The sequence below is a fragment of the Rhinolophus sinicus genome, linkage group LG05, assembly GCF_036562045.2.
Source record: "Rhinolophus sinicus isolate RSC01 linkage group LG05, ASM3656204v1, whole genome shotgun sequence".
NCBI lineage: Eukaryota > Metazoa > Chordata > Mammalia > Chiroptera > Rhinolophidae > Rhinolophus > Rhinolophus sinicus.
The window spans coordinates 139828266-139837378 of NC_133755.1; the positions used below are offsets into that span (position 1 = coordinate 139828266).

General features: G+C 35.9%; 1 pseudogene; it reads right to left on the minus strand.

Moving 5' to 3' along the window:
• Positions 1-5585: 5585 nt before the first annotated feature.
• On the minus strand, positions 5586-9113 carry LOC109449058 (uncharacterized; annotated as a pseudogene).

Below are 9113 nucleotides of genomic sequence, written 5' to 3' on the forward strand. Positions count from 1 at the left end.
TTCAAATGAGTTTCTACTGACTTTTATGTGGGTCAGCAGGGGCATGAAAAGGAAAATAAATGAGAACAAAGAAGGAAGGGATCACTCCTATATAACTCCTTGGGTATAAGTATTAATGTGATTTGGTAAAGTAAACACTACTTGAGTATAATTATAATTCCCAGTAGATAAAGTATAGACATCAATAGAAGTCTATTTGGACAAAGCTAAGCTAAAATTACTGCAACACTTTTTTCACGTAACTGCTTTCTTAAAAAAAAAAAAAAAAAAAAAAAAAAAAAAAAAAGCTTTAAAATATCCATTGGAAAATTAAAGTAATAATTAAATAAATTGAAGTGATTAATTACCTCCTCAAATATTGTATGTCTTAGGAAAAGATTATATTATTTTTAAGGCTAAGTGAAAGTAATGCTAGATATGAAATAGGTTGTACAAATAGTGAAGTGAATGGAAAAGTTTCACATTTTGTTTAGGTATGAAACTAAATAAACAGTATTGGGACTTCACTATTCAGAGTGGATGAGAGTTCAATTGTCATATAAAGTTAAACTCATAAAATATTCTAATTTTTAATTGTCCAAGATAGAAGTAATTTAGTTCCTTTCATCTAAAATGATGATGCTTTTCACTTTTAGTCTACCTCACTTTCATAAGGATTTAATGATTGTAAACTGTGACTGACATAAATAAACATATCCTTTTTATTATCTCAGAGTTTGAAAGTCATTTAAGGAGGAAACTACTTAAAAAGTACATACTTTGTGATATGACCAGATACCAAAGTACTCATAATTATCTGATATTTGCACATAGAAATAGTTATCTAGATTACTACTCTTAATGGGATTTCCCATACTTCAAATTTTTGTAATTCTTACATTCTGTGGGATAAAATTCATTAGTTGAGTTTATACTGAAATATATAAATTCCTAGTTTCATGCAGTTTATGTATAGTCCTCAGAAGAGTCCTGATCTTATGCTAAGTTCACAGTCGACACAATAAACTTTTGCTCAGTTGAAAACTACAGTTGTGGATTTCGAATAAGTAATACTAAACTGGTTCTGTAAAAATATGCAAAGGTTAGGTGTGTTTATGAATCTGCCTGGGAAGGTTCTCGCCACATTCTAAGTGCATGCTGAAAATTCTTTATTTTGATAATTTCTCAGCAGAGACACTCTCAAATAGAGATCTCTATACCATATAGTGTCTTAAAATAAAGTTTCAACAAGGGGACCAAGAATAAAATTCCATTCCCACAAAAAAAGTAATCTTACATTTTTAAAAAACAAAATAATTTAAGGGACATACCTTGAGTGTGATGTGAAGCAGTGTTTTCAATATCTGATGGTAAGAAGCTGAGAGTATTGTCCCGCAAAGCATTATCAGTCCCATTAATTATGTCAATGTATAAAGGAGAATTTCGTCTGGTTTCTAGACTTTAATTTACTAAGTGTATTAAGGTTATGATTTTAAACAATAACTTTCTTCATTGCAAATTCCTCATTATTGTTTTAGACTCTGGTCTGTCTAGCAGATAAAGTCTGTCTAGGTTGATACTTTAATTCATTTTGGTTCTTGCAAAATTCCTTTCTTCCCCAGATTGTTAAGAATTCTGAGATCAAGAAAATAAATGAAAAATGTCTAAAAATGTCCATGTAGACTTAAAACACTGTAACTACATGTATTAAATCTACAGAAAAACTGATGGTTAGGAACCTGCAAGATTTAATAGATTTTACAAAAGAATACTAAAACAACACACCATAATAGATGTGATAACTTTATTACATTTACTCACAATACAGTTTGAATAATTATAAATTAATAAATGTCATCAAATTATATAGATTATTCATCAAGTGACTGATCATCTGGTTTCTTCCAACATCTCCCAGAAGTGCTGAACAACAGCCCGAGTCTTGAAGGGTAATCCTTTAAGCATCTCTTAATAAGCACCCTGTGACTACAAGGACCCAGGTGTCTCTTTTGTGTGACATTGCAAAGAAATGTCCTCCCCTGTCTGACATTTCCCTATTCCCAACCAATTTAAAACAGATTACAGGATCTCTGTAGGGCCCAGGTGGTTCCACAAAGGTATGAAAAAATAGAAATATGGTGTGCCCAAAATGAGCTTTTTAAAACTGTTGATTCAGGGATTCTTAGTTACATGCAAAAGGAAGCTATCCAAATTAAGTCAAGTAAAAAGGGGGTGATTAGAAGTCCAGAGGAAAATCTCATGGATCCCAAACACAAATATAGAGATGGTCAAAGTTGAGACCAATACTCTCTCTCTCCATCTTTCTCTAGGGCTGTATGACTTCTACTTCCTTGGGGACATCCAGGTTATGGCTTATCTCTGAACATCAAATTTCTGTCTATTTGCATGTACACAGCAAAAAATGGCTGCCAATCTGGAGTCTACCTGACCTTACAGCTCTAGTGTCCTCCATGGAGTTACTGATTCAATGTCTAGGTCTTTGGGTTCAAATAATCAAGCAAAAGAATCTGATTGGGTTAGGTGTTCTTTCCTGGTCCCCCAACCATGGCTGGGGGATACAAGGTCTAATGCAAATATGGCTGCCCCTTCCCGGATCTGTGGGTAGGGCAGATTCTCTCAGAAGGGAATGTGGGTGGGGATGAAACAATTAGTATCTCAAGTTCCCAGATGCCAGTTGAAGTTGGACTTTCTCAGTTGGTTTTTTTAAGTCTCTTTCAAGTTGGGAGTTCAGGCTATGGATGGCAGAAGAGACAAATCAGCATATTCTCCTATTTCAAAACAAGACAGGATTTTTGTGTGTTGCAGGTATATCTTGGTCTATTAAAAACGGAAGGAGGGGTATACTAGGGGTTCTTGGTTCCCAACTATCTTTCTAGCTTCTAGAATGAGTAGAAGCTTTAAATGACCAGCTATAACCTGTTTCCAGATGCCAGAATAGCTTTTGTTGTTCAACTCCACATAAGATATCCTAAGAGAGATAACACATTGATAATGATAGTATATTGCTCCAATTATTCCAGTTAGTATCTTTCTCAAACAACAAGAGTATAAGAGAACAAGCCATGAACAGAACTTAAACAATTCTTTAATACTTTGGTTCCATCTCTTTAATCGTAATACCATGCTATGTGTAATAGAAACAAAACAATCACATTTTACGCCTCAGTTTTCAGAGTTTGTAGAGATCACCTGCTTTTATTATTTAATTGTTATAGGTTATAATAAGTTATAGTGACAATTTGCTTTTACCTACCCTCTGCATAAAACATGGTATATTTAGTTTAGCCCAGTGCCTATGAAGAAACCTAGTTACTAATGTACAGCATGGTGATCATAGTTAATAATACTGTATTGTATCCATGAAAGTTGAAAGAGAGTAAATCTTAAAAGTCCTCATCACAAGAAAAGAAAGGGAAAAAAATTGTAACTATGTATGGTGATGGATGGTAGCCAGATTACTGATGATCATTTCACAATGTATACAAATATTGAATCATTATGTTGTACACTGGACACTAACATAACATTATATGTCAAGTATATCTCAATTTTTAAATAAATAAATAAAAGAAACCTAGGTACTGCCCGAGACTGAATAGAGTTCTCAGTTAAGAATACGTTTTCCTCAAAAATTTGAAGGCATTGCTCCTTTGTCTTTAAGCTTCCAATGTTGTTTCATAAGATACATAAATGTCTAATCATTATGTTGTTTGTTATGTGTCTTGGTTTGGGTCTCTTTTTTTCCCCACATTCATTATGTGGGGCAACTGATGAGCCCTTTCAATCAATGTCCTTTTTTTCTGAAATATTTTTTACATTAATTAATTTATTTATAATTACCTCCCCTCTCTTCTTTCTTTCCAGAACTCTTATTATTTGGTAATTGGGACTCTTAGACTAATCAACTCTTGGACTTATCAACTAATCTTTTCTCTCTTATCTTTAATCTCTGGCTTGTCCTACTTTCTCATAGACTTCTTCAAATATATCTACCACCTTTTTAGTGTATGTGCTGCCGAAGCGAGCACATCTACCACCTTTTTAAAAAAATCTAAGCTATCCTATTTTTACTTTCTAAGCACTCTTATTTGTTCTTTGAACATTTCGTGTTTATATAGTATTCTGCTCTTTCTTGTTGGTTTTGTTTTTATGGATAGACTATCTTCTCTTATCCCTATGGAGTATAATTACGGTCTTTTTTCTTAGAAATTTACTTCTACTTCCTACATTTTTTTCTGTTTCCTGTGGTTTCCTTTCTTCTTGTTTACTTTGATCTCTGTCTTTAAATGTTGAAGGCTTTCTTCAAATATCTAATACTTGGCTATTAATACTTAAGCAGTAAGCACTTCAAAACAGATGGTAAGCACTTGGCTTCTAGATTTATGGTCCTAACCATAGGAAGACCAAGCTGAGTTTTGTTTTGTCTTTTTTTGAAGTGAGCCTCAAACGTTACAATGTAGATAGAGGTCTTTCACTAGAGCTACTCCGAGGAGAAGGCCCCAAACTCTAGGAGATATAAGCTTGATTCTGCTTTCTGCAATTAGACATTAGACCTGGGGAGAGGGGGAAAATAGGGCTAATTTTCCCTAAGAATTTGTAAATTAAATATTCAATAAAACTTACTTTCCATAATACTTCACTTAAAAATTTACCGTAAGCAACAGACGCAATAATTGCATTTCTGTAAATATCTGTCCTTGGAAACATGGGCTTTTTAAATTTCATTCTGACAAGTCTTTTGTGGGGTGGAGTGGCTGGTGGGACCCAAAAGATTAAAAATCTCTACTCTAAGAAAACTTTATGTCTACCAGTGGCATAGGAAGACTAGGGATGAGTTGGAGCTTTGGGTCTTTAAACCACAGCTATAAAAGGTTGTTAGAAGCTATAGTCCAGAAATAACAATTCTGTGAACTCAGGACCCCAGAAGGGCCCTGCCCTGGACCCCACATTGCATTTATTAAATAACACATGGGCACCTCTTGTCACTTGAAATTCAGGCACATTGCTGGTATGGTGTGACTCACAAACCTCCACTCCTGGAAATAACACCAATTCCACCCCAGGGAAATACTTCTCCACGTCTCTTGCCCTATGTCCACAATACAAAGACAACTGAATACAAATGCCATAAAAGTTTATGGTTTACAGTGCTGTTGACAAAGAAGGAAGACCTTCCTTTGGAATGTGGGGAGGATTTGAATAGCAGAAGCTGTTAGATGAAAAAATAGTAATTAACTTGTCATATTCTTTTTCTAATTGTGAATGCAATAGCTTTTGGCCTAATGAAGTATCTTTTCCTAGTGTCAGGTATCCATTTTCTTGCTTCTCTCAGGACACCAGAGATACAAATTAGGGTAAAATTTCAAACAGTTGAGCATGGTGACTGAGAAACATTTCGCAATACTGAAACTTCTTTATTATTCTTAAATTCATGTATACCTAGGTATAGACGTGACAATACATGAAGTATGATACAGGCTCTACATGAGTAGCAAAATGAACATATACTAGCATTGCAGATAGTTTAATTTTCATAAAAATATTTAATAGGTTTCATTAAATTTTCACAAATTAAATTTAAAAACTATCTTTATTTTTGTAATTATAAACTCAAGAGTTGTGATTATTAATTATAATTCATACATTTATTGCCTTTAATTTTAACAGATTATACATTTTGAAAGAAAAGTAGCTTTTTGAAGTATCAGGAAAGAATTTTAAGTTGTGATTTTTTTACATTTACTTTATATTTTTATACACATTAAAACAATTAGTTTTTTCAATCCTTTAGATGAAAGAATGCCTATAAGTTGAGATCATGATAGAAAAACAAAATAGGAAAGTAGAGCTCAAAAACAGTAAAAAACAGTCTCAAAAGAAAATAGAAATACAAAAACCTTCAGAGGCTATCTACTTAAATATTTCAAAACTGAAAATGAAAATGTTCATAAATCACATTAAATTTGCAAACAGCACATTATAAACTCTTTGCTTACTGAATATTTAATTACTGATAAAAACAACTAAGAAAATTATGTTTGCATATTTTGCCAGGACAGTGGTCAACTATATTGTTTATAAATGCATTGTCCATTTCCATTCATTAAGTTCATTGTCTATCTTTTCTTATTTTTAACTTTATATCTGCTGTTAAATATTTAATTAATCCTAGGAAACACTTTTACTAAATTTGCTATAGTCTAAGTTTCTTTTCTTCTCTTTTCTTTTTTGGTAGCAAACTTTTATTGAAATCTTACATAACTCAAGCTTTATAAAAAGCCAACATAATTGAAAAATGAGTTCCCCTTCTAAAGTTTTAAATATCCAAAGCTTGAAACGGTTAATTTAAAAGCAAACAAATAAAACAAAATCTCTGCAGCAGACCTGCTGAAATACTTTAAAAAAAAAATATCTAAATGAGCTTAATCTTTACAAAAGTTATTTTAGCTCAAAAGCTATAATCAAAGTTATCTTAATTCTTCAAAGAAGAAAGAGGGTCTTCATGCTGCCATTTCTTTAGATTCTCTTTTTTTTTTTTCAACAAATTTGTCCACAAGTCAAGTTTCAGGAGATTCTTCTTGCAGAAGAGGCAAACTACAAACATGGAAGAGTAACTGCCTAAGTAGGAAAGTGTTCCATAATACTAGTTAGTGTGCAAAGAACAGACAGAGTTCAGGGTTAATCTCTGGAACTCGATCTGGATGGTGATCTTGACTTTGATCAGATCTAGAACGGGATCTTGAAGTTGTTTTTGATGGAGGGGACACAGAATCAGCTTTTGAAAGTGGAGCAGGTAGGGGAATACTGGAACGACACTGACTCCTTAATCTAGATTTTGACTTCATAACACCTTTTGCATTTTCTTTGGGGGAACGAGATCGAGAATGTGACCTGCTTTGAGATTTCTCACTGTCATCCTTAGATCTGCTTTGAGAATGAGAACAGGAGCCAGGATCAGACTTGGGCTTAGATGTGCTCTTTGATCTAGACTTCCTGCCTTTTGACTAAGAATGTGATAGACCTTTGCTCCAAGACGTAGATCGGAGCAACTTTTTGAGCTACTTCGCGATCTACTACCGCTGCTCCTGCGACTCCTACTTCGTGACCTTCTCTGGACCATGACCTTGATCTGCTTCCAGAGTAAGCCTGCCTATGGCTCATTCTTGTTTTATCTTCGATGAGCCTAATATTTCTGCCGGTTATTTCTGTCCCATGCAGTGCCAAAGCACACCTCATGTCAGAGTAGGAGCAAAACTCAATTACTTTGTGAGCATCTGAATAGGTTGCTTCACCTGCTTGTCTCCTGAAATCCTTTACATCTTACCAAGAGCAACAACTAGAGTTTCTACAATAAGCCTGAATCCTGTACCAAGAGGTGGTCCATATTAGTCTCTGCCAGAAGTTCTCCGACTGCTGTATCCGGCTTCGATGGCCATCACGATCAAGGCACGGCCCCGGGCATGCTCCACAATCACGCGCTGGCCTCGCCGCAGAGGTCCTTGCGGTTCAGCTAAACGGCGTGGTCGGCGTCTCAGGAGTCCTGGAACTCCTAACCATTTTTGAGGTCTGTTTCGAGGAGGCGGCCATAGCCACTGAAAACGTGCGGTGTGTCTTTCTCCCGGTAGCTAAGCCGTCCTGTGTAGGCGCGGCATGTCCACGACGGGCAGGGGGCTGGAGGGTGGGCCGTCCCAACCGCCAACTGCAAGCAGCAACCTGGTGCGGCTGCGGGGACAGCGACAACCGCAATACTGCCTCCCACTGCAGCGGCGAGCAAGTCCAGCTACACAATGGTATATTCTGAGCTTGTTATTCTTTATTAGTTTCACTTTTTTTCTGTTGCTTATCTTCCCCTATGTCTGTTAAGTTGAAATACAATATGGGACATTAACGGGAGTCATTCCAAATAAAACTGCATTTTCGCTTTTGGCATATCTCCTCTTATCTACATTAGTCACACAAAAGAAGTCAACAGCTTTGGGGACAGATTATACAGTGGGTACTTTTGTTTCACAATTTAATGTAAAATATCTCAGGCATTGCAGTGTTGTTCCTTTCTTCAGTACTTTTGCTTCTGCAATTTAGTAGTAATAACTTATCTTTGCATGCTGTTCTATAGTTCCCAAACCACTTTCACTACTCATAATCGCAATGGAGCCTCACAACAACCTTGGGTGGTGGAACTCACATTTACATTAGGGAAAACCATGTTTTCAACATCACAATTGACAGATTTGTGACAACTGGACTAAACATTAAATAGTAAATGTTTAACACCTGCCTCTTGGAGGGTATGGAGAGCCTTGATTGTATAGTTTACCGATTTCCTTGAAGTAAATACTCCCACTGTGGCCAATTTCAAGCTACCAATGTGATATCAACTGACTTCTAAAAGTTCTGAAAATTTAACAAATGGCTTTTGCAAACAGGAAGAAGCCAGCTCTAACACCACCCCCCCAGTCACTTTAAATTTAATCCAAAAATATATGAAAACTTATATATGTGCTTTGTTTTGAGACTGGGATATCAAAATAAAAGATATAGATGTTCCAATTTAGTTGACAGATTAAACCAACAATGAAGCTATTAAATGGTAGTGTGGTCTTAATTACAAATGCTTTTGGAGTTCCCATAGGGTAGTGAGTGTGATCGGTAAGTTCTAAACTAGGCCTCAGTGATCCCCAACTCCCAGTATTCATGCCCTGGTGGAATCCACTCCCCTTCTGCGTGGGCAGAACTTGTGACTTCCTTCTAATCTTCTTAAGCAATAGAATATGGCAAAGGTGTAAAGGTATTGGGATGCCACTTCCATGATTATATTAGACTGTAACTTCTGTCTTACTAACGGACTCTCTCTGTTTCTGGCTTTGACAAAACAAGCTATTATGTTGTTAGCTGACCTATGAAGAGGCCCATGTGGCAAGGAACTGAGGCCCTCTGTCCAACAGCTTGTAAGGAACTGAATTCTGCCAACAACCATGTGAGCCTGGAAGCAGATCCTTTCGTAGTCAAACTTTGAGATGAGACTGCATCACAGACCAATACCTTGACTGCAGTCTTGTGAGAGACCCTGAAGTAGAGGACCCAGCTAAGCCATTTGCAAACTCCCGAACCAT